Source organism: Triturus cristatus, chromosome 3_2 (assembly GCF_964204655.1).
Source record: "Triturus cristatus chromosome 3_2, aTriCri1.1, whole genome shotgun sequence".
NCBI classification, from domain to species: Eukaryota; Metazoa; Chordata; class Amphibia; order Caudata; family Salamandridae; genus Triturus; species Triturus cristatus.
The window spans coordinates 840,789,174-840,810,369 of NC_140584.1; the positions used below are offsets into that span (position 1 = coordinate 840,789,174).

The following is a 21,196-nucleotide window of genomic DNA, read 5'->3' on the forward strand; positions in this document are numbered from 1 at the left end:
GCGCTAATGTGTTTGGGTGTGAATAAAATCAATATGGCCAGTTTGCTACCACTCTGTCTTACTTTATTTAGTTATTTTTCATATTTTTAACCTTTTATTGCAGGTGCTGCACTTTCGAATTAAATACATTTCCAGCAAAAAATATTTTCTTTTTTGGATCCATTTCACAGGGGAGCAAATAAAAGAAAGGAGAGGAAAGAGAGTGAGAACCCCATCTTGAAATCACGGTTTTCAGTAAGAGAAGAACTGCTAGACAGAAAGAGAGGGAAGAATGAAAGAGTGGGGGGGGGGGGGCAGCTGCAGCGGAATAGCAGAAGTGGACACTGGATTTTTCTTCTCTGAGCAAGAAGGAAAAGACAGAGTCCTGTTACTTCTCTGCCGCCCATCCTCGAACGCCAGGAAACGCCGAGCTTTATTTAAAGGCGATGGTGATTTCTTGCGTCCCGGGACGCATTTTCAAAATAAAAAAGTAGGGGAACGGAATCCTTGGAATTGAAGAAGTAGGGGCACGCCGTGCACTGCCGATCCCGCCCACTTCGACCACTTTATTTAGGAGACAAAATCTTTTCTGACATAATTGTCTCAAAGGATCTATAAATTGGATGAGGAGAGGCAGTGTAGTCGAGTTTATGACAATAGTCACTGCATGACAGCTTTGTAGCCATTATTATTTCTTGTGCGTTTTTAATGCGTCAAGCATTATAAAACCCAGCGGTAGCTGATTTCCAAAGTTTGTGTTTATTCGGTTACTTTATGGCGCGGTGTGATGTCTTTTAACGAAGGCTTCATCTGTTCGACCAGCCTCGAAGAGCTTTGGTGTTCTGCCACTCGGAGCTGTCCTTCCCTCGGGGGAGCAGCGGGAACAAGCCACGAGTTTAGTGAGTGGTGAAGTGGCCCTGGCTGCCGAGTCCTCACTGCAAGGCCGCATTGTCTGCAGCCTAGGGTGGAGGGGGGGGGGGGGGGGGCTGCCTCGGTGCAGAAGACACAGGGCTGGCTATCGCCTAGCCCTAGAACAATGTGCTTTGAGGAGGCGTGACAAGAGCTGCGCTCTGAAGTGTCCTCTACAGACAGGAAGGCCCTGGGCAGGCGATGCGGTCAGAGAAGCGCTGCTGCGTCAGTCTCAGGAGGGACGCTGTGTGGGATGAGGCGCCGCTCTGGGGAGGGGTCCGTCTGCAGCTGCAACATCTGGAGGTAAGGCGCTACCTGGGGACGCGTGGATAACGGTGCAAAGTGACATGTGTGGGGTCTGCAGAGGCTGGGCGTGTGTTCCTGAGGAAGGTAGACCCCCTGTAAATAACAGGCTCGCTGCGGCTACATTTGTAGATTGTCCTCTACCCCCGATCATCAGAGCGTGCATTAGGGTAAGCGTGCTTAAGACAGCAGGTAGGGCAGCTGTACTGCCAAGCTGCCTTACATTACTGATTTTGTGGTTTTGAGTCAAGCTGCACAGCACATGTTTGTTGCTTTGTCCTACTCCAAACGTCCAACTGATCTGAAACCGTCGTCTCTGAGCCCAAGCCCTAACCGGGCCATGTGCGAAAGGAGACCTAGGCATGGCCAGTCTGTGCTTGGTCGTTGCTGCAGCCTGTGCCCGCCCTCATGGTGCTCTGGGGCAGGCGGTGATGGGGACCGTCTTGTCTCATTGAATTGTCGGTCCCCAGTTGAAGTCTCAGGCAGGTGGCGTTTGTAGGGGCTTACAGCCTACTTCTGCAGTTTCAGAATTAGAGAGTTGCCTTTTTTTTTTTTAAAGTAAATAATAAATATGGTTTGTCCAGGAAATGGCAAATTGAAACTTCCAAAACAGAAGTGTGTCCTAGCACAGTCAGTTCGAAGTCACACAACATAATAAATAACATCTAACTTCAGGTGTTATTTATTATATATATATATCACGTTGCACTGACTCAACTGGGACACGGTTCTGTTGTATTTACTAAACACACAGGCTTCGGGGAGATTATAGGGTCACCCTATTGTGTTGAACATACTGAAACTAGTAACACCTCAAAGGCCTCTTCCTAGGTAAAGTGCAAGAGGTAAAGGTGCTGACTGACATGATCCTTGAAGTTCCCATTGATATAGTTTAAGGCTCTAAAATCAGACTTCCTGTTGGGAATTTCTTAAAGGCCTGCGTGGACGAGCTGCAGTCACTAGGCTGCATCCCACGATCTCGCTGCTCGGGGTTGTAGCATGCCAGCAGTAGTTTTTGGGTGATTATTTTCTCTAATACTGAACTCACGCCATTCGTTAGTGAGCCTTCTCCTAGCTTCTTCCTGTCTGAGCAGTGCGGGTGCAGGGTGCATCATTCACTAGAACCCCTCTCTCTCGAGCCCAGACTGTGGGGGTCATCCCAACTGATCCTTTCTCCGAATAAGGGAGCGCTACAGCTTGACGACACTCCAGGAGCCTGGCCTTCCTGCAAGCAAGTCAAGGCCATGACACCCAGTATGGCCACTCTTGAAATTGCAATGAATCTGTATCTCTTTACTCTACGTAAAGACAATATCCCTCTGAAGGCCAAACTGAGATCAATAATGATGAATATGATAATGAGGTGAAAACTTTAATATGAGAATAATCTTCGGGTGGGCGGACCCAAGATGGCGGAGTAGGGGTCCGTGCTAAGCAGCTCACCTGAGACTCTCTCCTTCCCTCCCTCACTTGGAGAGAATGAACCGCGACGGAGAGGTTTAAACCGGGATGCGCTGAAAAATCCAGGAAGGCAGCCAGATCTCCCTCCAAGCGCGAAAAAATTGTACTCTGGTGCTGTAACGGCGGATGCGACCGCTCTCATTGATGATAACGCTACTGGACACTGTTTGGCTTCTTCAGCAGACGATTCAGGGTCTGCGCGGGAGCTCCGGATTCGGCTGGCTCAGCCTCAACTTTCGGGCTCTTTCCAACTCAATTCCGTGGCTGAAGAGAATGCCTCAAAAAAATTCACATCGCGCTACACGGCATAGCAAGCAAAATACTGGTGCTGCGGCCCCCCCGGCTGTAACGGCGCGAGCGGCTGTAACGGCTCGAGCGGCAGCAGTGGTTTCAGCTGTGCTGCCCCTGATCGCTCCGTCTGGGGCCGATGGAATTCCTGCATCAACGAAAAATGGACGCAGTGCCACGGAGACCGGAGAGACGAAAAACAAAGCACTTTCACTGTTAAAGCCGCTACCTTTGTCATCGCTGCCACCGCCTATCGAGTCACCGCTGCAGGAGAGAGGGAATATCGCTAAACAGGTACTGAAACCACCCATTTTGATTGCAAGCCCATGTTTCAAGAGCCCAGGCAGAACTGTAGCTAAGTCTATGGGCAAGTCTTTAGCTGGGGGCGAACCAGTTTGCACACAGGGGGCCAAACAATCAAACCCTTGCACACGCGATATAATGGAGACTTCTGATGGGATTTATTTCGGCCCCTCGATGGAGTGGACACAAGCTGAGGAGCAGACTACTGTTTTAACGACTGGTGCAGTTGAGGTTCTCTCCCCCGGCTTACGCACTGCCCGTGCAGAACTTGGCTGGGGAGGAATGTGTTGGGGCTCTGGACTTATCTCCAGCTGGGGGGCCGGGTGGGGGCTCTCAACAAGTGTCGCAAGAAACTGGGGCTAGTGAGGCGGATACGCACTCCTTGGGGAAAGAAGGGCTGTTAACGGAATATGCGACAGCTACTGAGCCCACTGAGGCTACTGAGCTCATGGAACTTAACGACCTTGCTGAATCCACTGAGCAAGATTCCTCTGAGGAACTGATAGCCGGGACTGGAACAGAGGATGAGGTGTAGGAGAGACGAGAGAATGATCTCCATATGGGTAGTAAGGCAAAACTACGATCAGGCAGAGGAAGTAAACTCAAAAGTAAGCCTAGGGCTAAAAGAGGCGGCAAGGCCATCGCCATATCAATTCGGCCTGTTACAAATAACATTCAAAACTTAAAGAAAACTCACCCTGATAAAAGCCCTTTAAGAAAATGGATGGAAACAAAAGGCCTTGTTAAAAACATGACAATGAGGCTTTCAGGAGCAAGCCTTATCGATACCTCAGAATGTGTAGGACGCATAGAACGCATAGAATACGCAGAATCTCTACCCACTACAGAAACGCATCATCCTTCCAGTAGCCCTTTTAGTCAGGAAAATAGTGCCCTAATTGCTCCACCCAACCCTCCATCGGATGGGTCGAACGATCGAGAGCTGACATTGACCCAAGAATATATGGGTGATCTTTTAGCACGGGCAGGGGAAAACTCACAATCTATTACATCTATAGCATCTCCATTGATATGTCATGCCTCCCTGCCACCCTTGGAGAATACCATTATAACAGCGATACTCCCTCCAGCCTCCCAAACGCAGCATCTACGTATAACTGAAAAGGGAAAAGGGCAAGAAACGATTGACTCCTCTCCAACAGATTTAATACTTCGGATCTTGAATGATCAACGGGCTACAACTCAGGAGCATTATCTTCAACTGAGGGAGGACAATAGCAAAATGCAAGCTTCGCTACAGGAACTCACTTCTAAACTGGGTGGGATTTCTCAGGATATCAATGAACTTCAACAGCGGGTGGTTGAGATTGAGGAGACAAACTCGCAAACTATCGGTGTACTGGACAAACATGATACACAGCTGTCTGCACTTCAACTAAAAGTCGAGGATCTGGAAAACCGACAAAGACGCTCCAATCTGAGACTTTTTGGGATACCAGAAGGGACTGAGGGTTCAGATCCTAGGGCATACCTAGTGGGGCTGCTCCAGAAAGCCTTCCCAGACTTGGCAGACTGGGACTGGGATTCACAAATTCAGCGCGCTCACCGTCTACCTTTGGTTAGGAGAAATAGGGAAAATCAGTTTCCACGTCCTTTTTTGATCTTTTTTGGCAACTTTTTACTCCGTCAGGCAGTATGGCAGAGAGCACGTCCCAACACCCCTCTAGTTATAGGGGAATTTTCAATTTTTGCTCGTTCTGACCTAAGTAAAGAAACAATGAATAGACGTTGGATGCTTCGTAAATTGATTGATCCTATTAAATCCAGTGGGGGTCAGGCATTTCTACAGGAACCTGCATGTCTTAAAGTCATTAAAAATGGTCGTACTAATTTTTTCAACGATGTTAAGACAGCTGAAGCATATATTTTTGGTACTAATACGAGCAAGAGCCAGACGGAGAAACAGTCTTAAGCCTCGGCCCAGACACTAATGTAACCCATATGTATTAGGCTTGGCTTGGCTCTGTGGGGATTTCATTTTGCATAAATAGGGCACCTGACTAATATAGAAACATTGGCTAATTTTCCGGGTTTTCTTCTCTGTGGTTATTGAGACTATGAGAATGCACCCACTAAGAGGTTTTTTCTCTCCTTTTTTCCTTTTTTTATTTTTATTTTTTGTTTTTTTGAGGGAGGGATGGCAGGGGGTTCTCTAGTTGACCTGCTACGTGCGCTGCCTCTCCCAGCGGCAGCTGTTAGTCAAGGGGGGTTCTGCCCCGGCCGGGGCTAGAACCAGGGGGGTGAAGGGGGGGGGGGGGTTTGGGGGGGGGTTTGGGGGGTGTGGCAAATATAATAAAAAATGTTTACAGGCTGACAGGGAAGAACTTTTCGAGATTATATTAGCATCATTCTTCTCTTTTTTTTCATTTTTATGCACAAATATATGAATTATTTCAGAGTATCTGGAGCTGGGCCTAAGATTTTTACTCTCTACAAATGTATGAAATAAAATGCTTAGCTTGGAATGTAGCGGGGTTGAATAGCAGAAATAAGAGATCTTTGATTACAGAAGAATTAAAACTACATAATCCCCATATTGCTCTTCTCTCTGAGACACATATTGCCGGGAAGGATAAGAAACTTCTCAACCAACTGGGCTATGACATTGTGATTTGTTCGAGCCTAGGGCACTCTATCAGAGGTGTGGCTATGCTCAAGGACAAACGCTTTAGGACAGAAACTTTACAGACCCTCTGTGACAAGGATGGTAGATGGGCGTTCGCCCAGCTATATATTGAGAATCATAAATATATTTTTTGTGTTGTTTACGGCTCTAACATAGATGAACCGAAGATTTTCGATCAGTTGAACTAGAACCGGTAGTTTTCAAAGGATGCGCAAAACTAGATCATCTATATTAGATTTATGCCGCATCCACGACATAAAAGATGCCTGGCGACATTTATACCCAAAATTACCGGGATATACATATTATTCGGCACCTCACAAACTGTGCTCAAGATTGGACATGGCATTAATAAGCGACAATCTACTAAAGATTAGCAACATGGTTCTATGTCCCCGAATCTCTTCGGATCATAACTTTGGGGTAAAGAAAAGTTGAAGATGACTCACAGGTTTGTCACCTTGATCAGAGTATAAGAGTATTCCAGTGATTGCACCAGCGAACATTAGATTCCTATTTGGGGCATTGTCATCGGGGTTTCAGTAACCATATGTAATGTTGTGTAGTGTGATGTGAATGTTCAGGGAACTAAGAGGATTTTTATAAATGTGGTACTTGTATAAAACGTATGTGTTCTATTTCTAAGTTTTTTAAAGCATCTTCCCCCATGGTAACCATGGGCCCCACTGATTTGTTTTCTCCTTATTGGTCTTTTTTGTGACTTGGATAGCAGTGAATAAGTAAGCAATTGTGTAGCTCACTGTTAAGAGCTGTCCAGTCAAAAATAGTATTATTTCCACATTCTGCTCATATACACATCTAATATTGTATGTTTCCTCAAAGAATATGTCTTATTTAATGGTCTGTTTATTTTATACATTATTATTATACGCTTTTGAATACTATAGTTCCCTTTTAGCAAAGGTAAATTTACACATGCAGATTTACTCACTTGTAAATTCACTGTTGCACCTAGGTATAAATCTGCACTTTTTTGCTGTTCACCGTTTCTGAGTGTAGATTTACACGTGAGTGTAGGTTTAAATGTCAGCAGAATTTATGACTGTAAAGTTACTACTAGTCAATTTCACACATCAATAGAGATCTCTACCACCAAGCACACACTTCACCTACAATGCAGAGAGCTCCACTACCAGGGCGGAGAGCTTCACCAATTGGAGCAGAGAACTCCCTATGGTAAAGTATAAAGAAAAGTGATAGAGTTTATTATTATTTTTTAAACCTTATTACACATATTTTAGCATCAAATAAAATTGCAAATTAATTTAAAAAGATTATTAACCTAGATGTAAGAAAATAAAATAATACAGCACATTAACTCATCAAATTAAATGTTTATTACATATTTAAATAATGTATATATATATTCATATTTTTAAATTTATTAATTTAATGTATATTTATTCCAATCTGATATACTTCATAAACAGAATTTTTTAAACAATTTTCTTTTAAATTCTACCCTGGCTAGCATCTTAATATTTAATTCATATTTAGTTAATATATTTCTAAAATTATGCGCTCAATTAATTTAAATTAAATTTTAATGTCTAATAAAAGGTTTAAAGCTTTATTTAATTCTTGCTTTAAATATATATATTTAAATTAACAGTCACAATAAGTACATTTGTTTACCATTTTTACGGATGGGTATTATTTTAAGTCTCTGCCTCAATTAATTTCTAAGAGAGCATATTGCTGTACCTGTGAGTAGCCATGTGTGGTGCTAGACTTACTCCAAGGATGTGCTGGTGTATGTTTATGGCTGTTTTGTGGTCTTTTGGTCTGTAATAACTTTGGAAATGTAATTTGTGAATTGAAATGGTCTTACTCTGTGGGTGTTTGTATTAGCATGTCCCTTCCTAACCCACCCCTATTTTGTGGTAAGAATTCCCCGTTTTCTAGCTACTCCTCTATGCATTTGGAAATCTCCCCTTTGCGAGGCAGAAGAAGAGATTTCTACATGTAGGTTTCTGAACTGCATTTTGTTGCATGCTAATAGTTGTACTACTTTATGTACTACAAAATGCAGTTTGTGAATCAAGACCATTCTATGGACATTGTACAGAGGTTAATGTGTTGCTGTTAATGCACATGTTGGTCTGAATGTCTATATGTCAGAGCAATTGTAGCATTCACTGTAAGGAATATATATTTCTTAGTAAGATCTTAGTCCATCTGGGAATTATTCAATGTGATTGGACTAACGATGAGTGGAGTACTTACAATCAATATTGACTACTATGCTTGCTGTTATCTCAATGTCCATTCTGAATACGAATTTGTAATATGTTTGTAGGTACTATATATTACATATTTTCCTCATGCTCACCAAATATGGCATTGTTTGTTCTGTGAACACCCATATAATAGATAAATCAAGATATTATTTAAGTTTTTTTAGTCAAACAGAGCACGAATGTTCTAATCCAGTTTGAACAGCACCAATGGTCCTCGTAGGTTCTATGAGCATTTCAAACTTGATACAGACAGGTTTGAGCAACTAACTGGTATATGCTGTTTATATGACACATCCATTCACTCACCAACACCTCCATACACACACAGTCACCCATACAGACCCTTACAGATGCACTCACTAACCCATACAGCCACTGTCTCACCCACTCACTCATCCATGAAGGCAGTCACACACCCCCTCACCCACCCACGCAGACACTCATACAGGAACTCAGACAACTAATCAATCACCCATACAGCCACTCATGTACCCACTTACCAACCCATACAGCCACTTAGACAACTGACAGACTGATACAGACTTTCTCAAAACCTAGTCACTCACCTATACATTCACTGAGACACCTAATCACTCACTTATACAGTCAGTCACACACCCACTGAATCATCCATACAGGCACTTATACACCCACTGATTTACCAATACACCTTGATATATATATTTAACACATAAACGTTTTAGAAACACTCACAGTCACTGGATGGTGTCATCAGTGATGACATCAGTGAATACATTTGAGATGTCATGAGTGATGTCACTGACCATGTCATGAGTGATGTAATATGTGAGGTCATAAGCAGTGCATTTCGGGAGCGCGAGTTATAGTTAGCTCAGCTAACTATAACTGCCGAGTTTCTTTGGTTTTATCGGAGTGAAATGTTAGCCCAACTATAACATCCCTGTAACCTTTGTTTTTTTCCAGTGAATTTCTAAGGTTTTTTTTAAAATTCAACTTCCTAACCATAACGTTCCTGTAACCATTGATTTTTTCAGTGAATTTCTAAGGTTTTTAAAATTCGAATTCCTAACTATAATGTCCCTCTAACCTTTGGCTTCTTCAGTGAAGGAATATCTCTCTCTCTCTCTCTCTCTCTCTCTATATATATATATATATATATATATATATATATATATATATATATATATATATATATATATATATATATATATATATATATATATATATATATATATATATATTTCTCTATAACACACCGCGCTTCACAGAGAAGACGTCGACATCCCATTTAAAGAGTTTCATGTGCTTTATTTTCTTCGGAGTATGCAGCGGTTCACTTTTAAACCTTACGCTTTTCAGCTCTCTTGGGAGCCTTGATCACATGTGAGCTCTTTCCTTTTTAAACTGACCACATGATTTTCCTTCAACAAACCACCTTTTTATTCAGTAGTTTTGGGTCGTGTTCTTTCTATGGAATGCGCATTGCAAACTTGAAAGCCATTTATTCAATGCAGCAGCATACTTGTTATTTCAGTCCCTTTTTCAAAGCTGCAATGTTTAACATATTATCTGACAGTCCCAGTGCGCATAAAATAAAGCTACATAACTGGTGTTCCTGCTTTTCTTTTACTTCTCCTATTGTGCACTTGAATACCTTCAAATATGCCAGCAGTGACAAATGCTCCCACTTTCTCCCTTTCCCTTTTCAGTCCGATTTCTTGCTAGGAAAATCCTGTCTTCTTTCGTTTTGGGAGGAGGGCGGTTCAGGCTCCTTTCAATCCGATCCAGCACAACATAAATCTTCGTGTGAAGGGGCCCCAGACCCTGGCATGGTGGCTTCGACCTAGTGGGCACAAGACACCCATTTAAACATAAAACACACTTCTCTTCACAAAGAAGACGTCGACATCCCATTTAAAGACTTTCATGTGCTTTATTTTCTTCGGAGAATGCAGCAGTTCACTTGCCAGGGTCTGGGGCCCTGTCACTCTAAATATTGTGATTGGGTGTAGGATGGAGTGCATGGTTGCCTTATATGTGTGTGGGAGGCACTTAATTAGGGCCAGATTATGACTTCTGGCATAACGGAAGTGGGCGGTGCGCACAAAAGCTGTGGTCGGGTCGCCCACCAGATTAGGAGTTTCCTCCTGTCTAGCGGCCTTTTTTTTTACGTTCCTAAAACGTTGCTTCTAAATATGGGCACCGCAATGGAAACGCCCAAAACAGTTCCTGCGCGGCATGGACTGTGAAGTCCTGCCATGCAGGAACTGGTGTGGTTGCACACAGAGGTGCACATGTTGTGCCCCCCCATGTGCATCCACATGGTGTGAGGCACCACGGGACTCTGTAGGGCCCCCTTTGTTTCCTCTCCGCCATGGTGTTCAAGGAGGTGGAACCGCCATGAAAACCATGGTGGAGAGGGAACTTGTAATATGCTTGGCTGGACCACAGTGGTCCCGCCAAGAATATTGTGGGCTCGGGACAGCCGCGCCACCGCCAGGAAACAGTGGTTCCCTGGAGGCGGCGGTCCCGTTATGGTCCGTCTGCCCAAGTCTTAATGGGGCAAACAGACCGCTGTGCAGCAGTGGCTGGACTGCCACCGCCGCACCGCCACAAGTCCCGCCAAACTCGTAATCTGACCCTTACTGTGTGTGTGTGTGTGTGTGTGGGTATGTGGGTGTCTAATGTGCAGTGTGTTGACATGTAATGGTAACTGTGAGGGTGTGTGAAAGTCTGATGAAGTTCATGGTGCATGGATACTATGATTGCTTGATGATGAATATATGGATGTGTGATGGTGATGTCTGATAGAGTACATGTTGTTTGGTGCTTTGCGGCATTTGGTGGTTGTGTGAAGGAAGATGTAGTCTATTTCTCATCACGATGATGGGACAGGAAGTAGCTAGAAAAGAGGGGGCTGATTTTTCACTGGGAGAGAAGCAACATGATACACCACAAGACTAGCTCTTTGCAGACTTTTCAGCCTCTACAAAGGCTAGGGAATTAACATGCTCCAGTCGCTCCCAAATAGTGTTATGTTATGTTAATTAATTTGTAAAGTGCAGCAGTTACCCTGGGGTATCCTGGCGCTAGTTACCTATCTTTTTGGCCATCGCCAATAAGGAGTTCTAGTTATTAAACAGCCAAGTTTTCAGAGTCCTTCTGAAAGACAACAGATCAGGTGAGTTTTTGAGCTGGGCCGGAAGATCATTCCACGCCTTGGCAGCTCCGAAGACAAATCTTCGTCCTCCCCAAGAAACCTTTTTTGTGGTCGGAACGGTCACCATTTTGGCTCCTGATGAACGTAAATTTCTTGTAGGTATGTACCAGTTAAATTGTTTCTGCCGATATTCTGGTCCAATACCATGAAGTGCTTTAAAAACGGTACTCAGAGATTTAAAGAGCACATGCTTTTTAACCGAGAGCCAATGTAACTTTTTAATTTAATTGGAAATGGCCCCAAATTTAGGCACCCCAGTGAGTAATCTGGCGGCTGCGTTTTGTAGCCTATGCAATTTATTTAAGTAGCGTTCCTGAATATTTAAATAGAGGCCATTACAATAGTCAAGCCTTGACAAAACAAGGGCAGTGACCACTGTTTTCTGACTCCCTGCTGGCAAGAAAGGCAGGATCTTTTTCACTGTCTTTAAAACAAAGGCAGTTGATGAAGAAACCGAGTTGATTTGGTCGCCCAGATTCAGTTTGTCATCGACAATTATTCCCAAGTTTTTTACTTTCTTTACCGGGGCAGGGGGTGTTCCCATTGTAGCGGGCCACCAATTTGGATTCTAGAAATTAGGAGCATTCCCAAAAATGATCACCTCTGTTTTATTAGAGTTGAGCTTCAGGCAGTTTTTTGCCATCCAGCCTCTCACTGCCACCATGCATTTATGAAAACGGTTGTCCATGCCCTCCTCCTGTCGTGGCCGAAGAGACACCACAATTTGGGTGTCATCGGCATAGGATGTGAGATCAAACCCCAAGGTCTTAATAATAGGGGCCAGTGACGAGACATAAACATTGAATAATGTCGGGCTCAAGGACGACCCTTGTGGAACCCCGCAGGGTAGCACAAAAGGCCTTGAATGGTATTCACCCATGGAGACCACTTGAGATCTATCCGTGAGGAAAGATTTTATGAGATTCAGGGCCTTGCCCCGAAGTCCGCATGACTTTAGCCGGTCCACCAAAAGATCATGATGGACCGTATCAAAGGCCGCGGACATGTCTTGTAAGATCAGGGCGGCCTTTCCTCCTAGATCAACAACTTTCCTGATCTCATCTGTAGTTTTTATGAGGGCTGACTCCGTACTGTGGCCACTTCTGAAGCCATATTGGGTTGGATCCAGGGCCTGGGTTTGATGGAGAAATGCACCCAACTGTGTATTTAGTGCCTTTTCTATCATTTTTGCTGGAAGGGGGAGCCTAGATATTGGGCGTAAATTAGTGGGATCGGCCGGGTCTAAGTTAGGCTTTTTTAGAAGGGGTAGAATTATTGCCCTCTTCCAGAGCCTAGGAAAGAGCCCGGCATCAATCATGGCATTAAAAACTGGTGTCAGTGCCATGCTGAAGGGTTCTACTGCTAGTTTGGTAACAGCCACTGGACAGGGGTCATATGGTGACCCTGATCTGGCAGTTTCAAGAAGACAACGTGTTTGGTTTATGGACAAGTTCTCGAATTTCTCGAGGACTGCGACAAGAGCATTGATGCGCCCCAGATCATCCTTCTCCCAGTTGCTTCCTACTGCAGTTGATCCGTTGAGTGCTGAAAAGATCACTTCTACTTTATCCAGGAAGAATTTGGCAATCTGTTCGCAGAGTTCCTGACTAGGCTGTAGTGAAACCGGGCGTGGGGAGGAGAGATCTAGGACAGTTTTGAATAATTCTTTGACTGAGTCTTTTGCCAGCTCAATTTTATTGACAAAGAATTTTTACTTAGTGGCGAACAAAAGTTGCTTGTAGTTCGCTAGGCCCTTTCTATAGGCTAACTTTTCTACTTCCTTGTATTCTTTCCTCCAGGACCGCTCTAGGCGTTTACACTTGAGTTTTTCTTTTTTTCAATTCCTCTGAAAACCAGGGGGCGGAAGGAGTCGATCTCTTAGGCACAATACTACTGACTGGGGCTGGTTTGTTACAGGCATTCTCTACCCATTTAGTATAAGCGATCGTCCCCTCCTCTACTCCTAAATTTGAATGTGTCGATGTCGAAATAAGGAGTTCCTGGAAAGCTCCTCTATCCATTTTGTTCCAGGGTCGGAGGTCAGATATCTATCTGTCGGGATTCCTAGAAACTACACAAGTGTGCAGGCATTTGATAGGTGTGTGTGCATGTAGTGGTGGATGTGTGTGGGCATCTGATGGTGTGTGGGCATCTTCGTGGTGGGTGGTTTGAGGTAACTGGGTTTGAATTGTGAAAATTGAAGTTATTGACCACTCATATCCTAGTTCACTCTACTACTGGGCCACAATGGATTACCAGCTCCTCCTCTTTCGCTCTTGATTTTCTCTGACTAATGAGCAAGAGCAGATTAAGGGTTACTCAAGGAGGTAATGCAGTCATGACACTCCGATATCTAGTCAGTGCATTACTTAAAAAACAAAAAAGCACTAAATTACCTATGAAGCTATGTAACACACATAAATTGAGAATTAGCATGAAAATCCAGAACTCTAGCCCCTTCCTAGCCAGAGATCTGAATCCAAATCTAATGGGTCACACGCAACTTCCCAGTGACTATACACCAAGTTCCCCATGCTTCTAGGCTGATTTAATGTAAGCATGGTATCTTGGCAGCTGCCAGTCACAGTTGCATTTTTCTATGCAGGCAAGAGCTAGAAAAATGTGTTGAATCTTTGAAGACTCTGATCACTGTTGAATTTTTCCCAGGCCAGAGGAATGACCACAGCTTCATGGACAAGGGTGTGAGACAAATTGTTAGACCTGGTACCATTGGCGTGGGTCTCCCATCCATTTTTCGCTGTTGTCTCCTCTGTTTTTGCTGGTAATAGATGCTCTGGGCGCTGTGCCACTGCCATTCAGTGCCACAGCGTGAATGCTCCCTGTGTAAAGAGGACATGTGAATTGGTATATTAATGATAGGCTTATTTGGTTTTCCTGTTAGTCCCTAGTAGCGTGGCCTGTGTGTGCGCCCAGGGCTGGTAAACCAAATGCTGCTGGTGGGCCTGCAGCGCTGGTTTGCGCCACCCACAGAAGCAGCTTGTAAAGTGTGTCTCAGACCTGCCACTGCAGTGTCTGCGTGCAGTCTAGAACTGCCATCTTGGCTGTGAAGTGCACCCACTTCCCAGCCCCTGAACTTTCCCTTGGCATCACGTAAGCCACCCCTATGGTAGGGTGCATTGTATGTGTAAGATAGGACATGCTCTGATGTGTGTAGCATGTCCTGGTAGTGAATTACACCCAATTTCGTTTTTCACTACTGTAAGGCTACCTGTTCTCCATAGGCCAGAATGGGAGGTTTGGCTATTACATTCTATAGTCCTAACTGACCCACAGAACATGGTAGAAAAACTAATTTAGTGTGCCTGAGCTCAGAATATTTAAATACATCTTTTAGTGAAGTTTATTTTTATATTCTGTGTTTGAAAATACCACTTTTAGAAAGTAGGTATTTTCTTGCCTGAGACTTCCAGTGTGCTCTGCTGTTATGTGTATTGGCTGTCTGGTTTTGGAGGGACAGGGTCGGCTGAGTCAGACCTGGGTTGAATAGAGAGATCTGCATTGGAGTATGGGGAGGGGTACCTGCTGGACCTGATGAGGGCTGTGCCTGGCAAGGTGAATGCTGGCTCCACCTCCCACTGTGCGTCTGATGGCAGAGCCCCTCTTTCTGAAAGGAAGGATGCAGCCTGGTAAACAAAGCTCTCCAGGGCTGGGCAGAACTGTTCTGGCTGGGTTCAGTGACTTGTGACTCTTTAGAACAAAGACTTTTGGGGTATAAATATCTGTGCTGAAACCCCTACAATTTCTATTGCTCCTGGACAACAAGAAGAACCTCTGTCCGTGTAACTGAATAAATCTGCAGGAGAGGACTGTCCTTGTGCTTGTGTGCTGTTTCTTGGACTGGCCTGCAGTGGTTACTACTGGACTTGGAAGAAGAGGAAAAGGACTTTGAAGGAACTTTTATTTTTGCTACAGCAATCACCCAAGGGCTAGAAGAGAGCTAGCCTCCTGCAGGAGTCTCAGGCACATCAGATTCCACCACCAGCCTCCTGTTTCCTCCCAGCGAGGATTTCTATCTGCAGGTGAGGCTCCTGTGAGTTCGAGGGCCTCTAGTTCTACTGTGGAGAAGAGAGTGCTGAAAATCGGCTCTAACGCCCGTTAGCGAGCTGCCGCAGCTGAAGAGCGTAAGGAAAATCATCGCACTGCTGCCGCTGAATGCTCGCAATCCGGAGATCATCGCATCACACGTTTGTGGGCTGCCAAATGCTCGCTAACCCGAAGATTATCGCATCGCATGTTTGCTGGCCTCCAAGTGCTCGCTAACCAAAGATCATCGCATGGAGTTCATCGCTTTACGACATCGCAGCGCGTACGCCGAGCGTTCGCCATTTTCATCGCATCAGGATCGTCGCTCCCTCGCGGAGCGCCATTTCTTTTCATCGCAACAAGATCGCACACGCAACAGGCTCGGCGCATCATCCTCCCTTCGCGGCAAGGATTTCAACGCATCGACAGCTTGGCGTGTAGAAGTTTGTCGCTTTGTCCTGCACACAGATCAGCGCATCATCCTCCCTTACGGCAAGGATTCAACGCATCGCTGGTCACGCGTGAGGAAAATCATTGCTACAACTCCTTAGCGTCATTTTGGTTGTTATAACTACTTGTGTGTTACTGTGTATGGTCATGAATGCTTCACACACTGCCTCTGAGATAAGCCTAGCTGCTCCTGCTACGTTACCACAGGGTTGAGCAGGGGTTATCAAAGGGTGTAGCCCGCTTATTCTGACTTAGGAAGAAGGGTCCCTACTTGGACAGTGGCCAGCCATTGCCAACTAGAGACCCCCATTTCTAACACAAATACATTCTCACAAGTTGGGGCCTCAATCTCTGATATCTCTGCATCTTTGTCGATTGCAGATCTCAGATCAGTGTATCCTCTCCTACCGAGCTCTCCAACAATCTCGAGGCCAGGAGAGGTGATGGAGGGATTCCTCGATGTTTAATGGGGTCAGCTAGGCCGGGCTGCAGCAGTGTTCCCTGTCTATGAAGGGATCAGCGACCAATGGGCTCACTGCATGACGCTGCCGGCGACGATCCTTATAGTGATCCTCAGATGAACTGCGTTCAGGCCAGCACTGCTCTTGAGGGTGCAGTCCAGCAGCCCTTTCTCCCACCAGCCAGGGCACTTCTTCTCAAGGCACTGCTGGAGGCAAGCGTGCCTGGCCACTGCATCGTTACCTCGTGCCAGGGCCATGGACAAGAGGAGCCCGTACTGACTGGTCCCAACATGTTCAGGTGTAGATGTGCATCATACAAGAGGCCTAATCCTTTGTTGTGGGCTGATCAAACAGGAAGGGGCAGAGCTGAGAGAGCTATACTGCAGGCAATGTACTTACGGAGGAATCTAACACTCTCACCTGTTAACTGTTACCCTCCGGATTGTAGCTGGGAGGGGTGGGAGCACACGACACACACACACACACAGGCCGCAGGTGTGGGGCCCAGCGCGCGCGCTGGGCAATGATGACACAGCAGCCCGTGATAGAGTTGGGCGCGAACTAACTCTCCGTTCGCCCGCCCGTTTATTATATATGCGCGCTCACGTCCGTCGACGTGAGCGCAATCTACGCGTGGCGTCTGGCACTCTAGCCGAAGGCTAGAGCGCTAACTGTAACATCCCTTTCCAACTCAGTCCTTGACGGCAGTTCAACTCTTAATTCGCAGCATCACTTACTTGCACGCAAAGTCTCTCAGCCGACTGCTGGGCCTGGGGTTCTCCCTCAGCTCATACCTCGAGGTTCTCTGCGAGGCCGGGACTTGGGTCTCGGGTGCCGCCTCTTGCCTTGGTTCACTGCCCGGGCGTTCGGCGCTGTCTGGTTCAGTCCCTGGGCCGCCCCGATGGGCGGGGCTGGGTGCACTCGCTGGGAGGTCCACCGGGTTATGGTCTTCGTCGACGCCCGCCGCTTTTCGGTCGCCTGCGGGCCTCCTCACCACCTTGAACCATGATATGTTCCGGGTGACCAGGTCTCTCCCTCGGCGTGCCGTCACCATGGTCCCTCGGCGGTCGACTACTCTCCAGTATCCTCTTTCATTCCGTGTCTTAAACTTTCCTCCCGGCCGGCGCTCTTTTAGGACCACCGTGTCTCCAGTGTGGACCTCTCTGGTCACGGCCCTCCGTGCCTCGCTGACTCGGTTATTGCGTTCTTGCCGCCTCCGGAACGCCTCCTCCTCACTGAATGGCGGCGCTGTCCAGCCTGGGGCCACTGGTAGCCCGTCTCTGCGAGTTCCATGGAACATTAGGGCCCAGGGCGCCTGACGGGTGGAACAATGAGGAGTGCTGCGATACTCCCCTAAGAATCGCTGTAGTTCTTGTTCCGGGTCAAATTGTTCGGACACGGCGATGCGCAGAATTTTATTGATGGTGCGCATAAACCGCTCTGCTTCCCCATTGGCTTGGGGCCACTGCGGGGTGATGCGCCTGTGTCGGATGCCATGTGATTTTAGTAGTTCTTCGAACTCGTGTCCTTGAAACGGGGGCCCATTGTCACTCCGCAACTCCTCGGGGCATTCGAACATCCCAAACACCTTTTCCAGGGCGGGACCCACGTGCACGAAGGCGGAGGACGGTAATGCCTCTACTATCGGGTACTTCGAGTAGCTGTCGATGACTACTAGCGTGACTCGCCCGTCGGGCAGGCTCCCAAAATCCACACTGATTTTCTCCCACGGGCTTCGCCCGTGCTCTTCCGTTATGATGGGTGCCGGAGGTTGGGCTCCACCTGTCAGCTGGCATGACTGGCAGCTACGGACGGTGTCGTTGACATAGTCGTCCATACTCGGGAACCAGACCTTTTCTCTCATCCGAGCCTTCATTCTCTCCGTCCCCTGGTGTCCTTTGTGGGCTAGCTGCGTAGCTCTTGTCCTGAGGGCAGCAGGGACGACAATTCGGGAGCCTCTTAGGAGGAGCCCCCCTCTGGTCACGCTCAGCTCGTGGCGTACCCTCCACATGTGTTGAAGGTCGTCTCTGTCTTTGTTGGCCCACGAGTTTGCTGTTTGAAGAAAGTGCTGCCAGGTTCCCTCAAGAACGGTGCTCTTGACCTTGACCATTACTGGGTCCTGGTCAGCTGTCTGTAGGATCTCCTCCAGCGTTAGGGCCCGGGGACACGTCGCCACCATGTCGAGATGACCCTCAGCCTCTTCCTCATTGTCTTTTGGCTCAGGCTTGCTACAGCTTTCCGGGTGTCGGGACAGAAAGTCCGCCGGGTTCTTGGCTCCTGGCCTGTACACAACGCTTAGGTGATACTGTTGCAGGCTGATGGCCCATCTCTCTATTCGCGGGGGTGGGTGTGGTGCTGTCACACGGAATAGTGGCACCAGCGGCTGATGGTCACTCACCACTGTGAACGGATGTCCGCATACGTACAGATGGAAATGACGGCAGCCCCATCGGATCGCCAGTGCTTCACGCTCGATTTGGGAATACCGTTTTTCTGTGTCCGTGAGGGCCTTGCTGGCGTATGCTAGAGCTGTCCACTGTCCCGGTTCTTGCTCTTGGGTCAGGACTGCCCCTAGCCCTACGGGGCTGGCATCCACTAGGATTTTGGTCTTCTTGCTCTGATCAAAATAGACTAGTGTTGTTTGATCCAGCAGCGCCTCCTTGATCGCCTCAAACGCTGTCTCTTCGGTGTTGGTCCACTGCCACATCACGTCTGTCCTGGTGAGGCGCCTGAGGGGCTCGGCCAGGGTGGCCAGATTCGGGACGAATCTCCCGCAGTAGGTGACCATCCCCACGAAGCTGCGTACTTCTGCCACTGATGCAGGGGCTGCAGCCATTTTGATGGCATGCGACTTCCGGGGGTCTACTTGGATACCTTCCTTGGTAAAAATATAGCCAAAGAATTCAATTGTCTGTTGAAACAGTTGGCACTTTTCCCGGTGTAGAGTGACACCGTGTTCTTGTAGGCATGCTAGAGAGGCTCGGACATGTTTGTAGTGCTCCTCCACTGTTTTGGAGTAGATGAGGATATCATCGCTCACGTTCAGGACGCCAGGGAGTCCAATCAAGATATCTTTAATGGTGTTTTGGAAAATTTCGGCAGCCGATGAGATCCCAAAGTTTAGGCGTTTATACCACCTTAGCCCTAAGTGCGTGCTGAAGGTGGTAATGTACCGGCTCTCCTTCGCTAAGGTAAGCTGGTGGTAACCCGCATTTAGGTCCAGCTTTGATAACCATCGGGCCCAGTTTAGATCGGATACAATGTCATCCATGGTCGGCGTGATATGCCTCTCCCTTTTGATAGCTTTGTTTGGGAGGCGCATGTCGATGCACAGCCGGATCTTCCCAGGTTGTCGTGGCTTCTCGGCTATCACCATCGGTGAAACCCACGGTGTGGGTCCTGTGACCTTCTCGATTACTCCTTGTTCCTCTAGCCTTCGGAGCTCCTCTTCTACTAGCGGGCGGAGGTGGAATGGAATTCGCCTGTGCCTGAGTGCTGTCGGTTGTACAGCGGGGTCTATGTGAAGCCGTACTGGCGGCCTTTTAATCTTCCCTAGTCCTGAGAACAGGCCTTGGAATGCTTCCAACAGGTCTTCGACTTGCCTGTCTTGGACCATCCGGAGAAACGTGATCAGCCCTAAATCCTCTGCGGTGTGTCCGCTGAGCAATGTGTCCACCTCTTGGTCGATCACATGAATGTCGATGACGATTTATGATTTTTCCGACTGTACTGCCACCGTCATCTTGCCTTTTAGCGGAAGCGGCGTGTCACTCCCATAGGCGAATATCTTGGCTTTGGACTGTCGGAGCTCCGGCCTCGGTTTGAGGCGGTGGTACTGTTGTACGCCCCTTCACTGTCACCGACGTGCCTGTGTCTATCACGGCATTCACCTTCGATCCGGCTACTAGTATGTCACACCGTGGCTGTGGTCGCCGGGTGCTTTTGAGGGCTTTGGTGAACGACACAAGGTATGTTTCTTCCTCGTCGTCGGACTCTGTGCTTGAGTCTGGATAGCCTCTGGTCTGCTCCCTTCTGGGATTCGGCTGTGACAACAGCGACGTGTGCGACAGTTGTCTCACCAGCTTCCTCATCGGCCTGTCTCGCTTGTGGCCGCTTTTCTGTGTCTTCCTCCAGCAGACCGATGCGAAATGGTTGTCGATGCCGCAGTCAGTGCATGTTTTACCTCGAGCCGGGCATGCCTTGAGTGGGTGGTTGTCGTATCCGCAGTATCCGCATTGCCTGGCTTGAGCTGGGGCCCGCCGGTCGCGGGGTCTCTGTGGCCTTTCTTTCGCCCGGACTGCGTCCGTCTTCTCTATCTTCACTTCCACACTTCTGTCGGTCCCTTTTACTAAGGCCAGTTCCATCTCTTCTGCTCGCGCCGCTGACAAGTCATGCGTTCTGGCCAGGACGAGGATCTCATTCATCGTGATGTTGGGTTTGTGAAGTATCAGCCCTCGCAGCGTCTTACTCCTGATTCCTAGTATCAGTTGCGCCCTGATTTCCTCTTTGGCCCGGTCTCCTACGAGGTGCGTGTCCGCGAGGGCTCTCAGCCTCGTGTGAAATGCATCAACCGACTCCCCTTCGCGCTGCTTTGCTTGGCGCAACTTGAAGTGTTCATAGTCTGGGTTAACTTGGGGGTCGAAATGTGCATTCAGAGCTGCCACCGCTGCTGCGTAGTCAGTAGGGGTTCCCGTGTCGGGCAGGTGTTTAAATAAAAGGTACACCTCTTCCCCTGCATAATGTAAGAGGAGGGAACGTTTCACCGCTCCATCCGTCTCTCTGGACCCAACGAAATAGTTCTCCAGTCTGCCCAGCCATGTCTGCCACCGCGGGGCGGCTGTCCTGGGGTCAGCGGCCTCGCTGAATGAAGGCAACACTCCAGATGCGG

The 21,196-nt window shown here is 47.4% G+C and overlaps 1 protein-coding gene across 2 annotated transcripts in view; it reads left to right on the forward strand.

The window, feature by feature from the left end:
- The first annotated feature begins 1,071 nt into the window (after positions 1-1,071).
- Positions 1,072-21,196, forward strand: part of LOC146858268 (fibroblast growth factor receptor homolog 2-like) — a 177,789-nt gene continuing 157,664 nt past the window's right edge. For both annotated transcript variants that reach the window (XM_085649093.1, XM_085649094.1), the window contains exon 1: positions 1,072-1,191. The gene's annotated coding sequence lies outside the window, so the exon portion shown is untranslated. The remainder of the gene's footprint in view (positions 1,192-21,196) is intronic.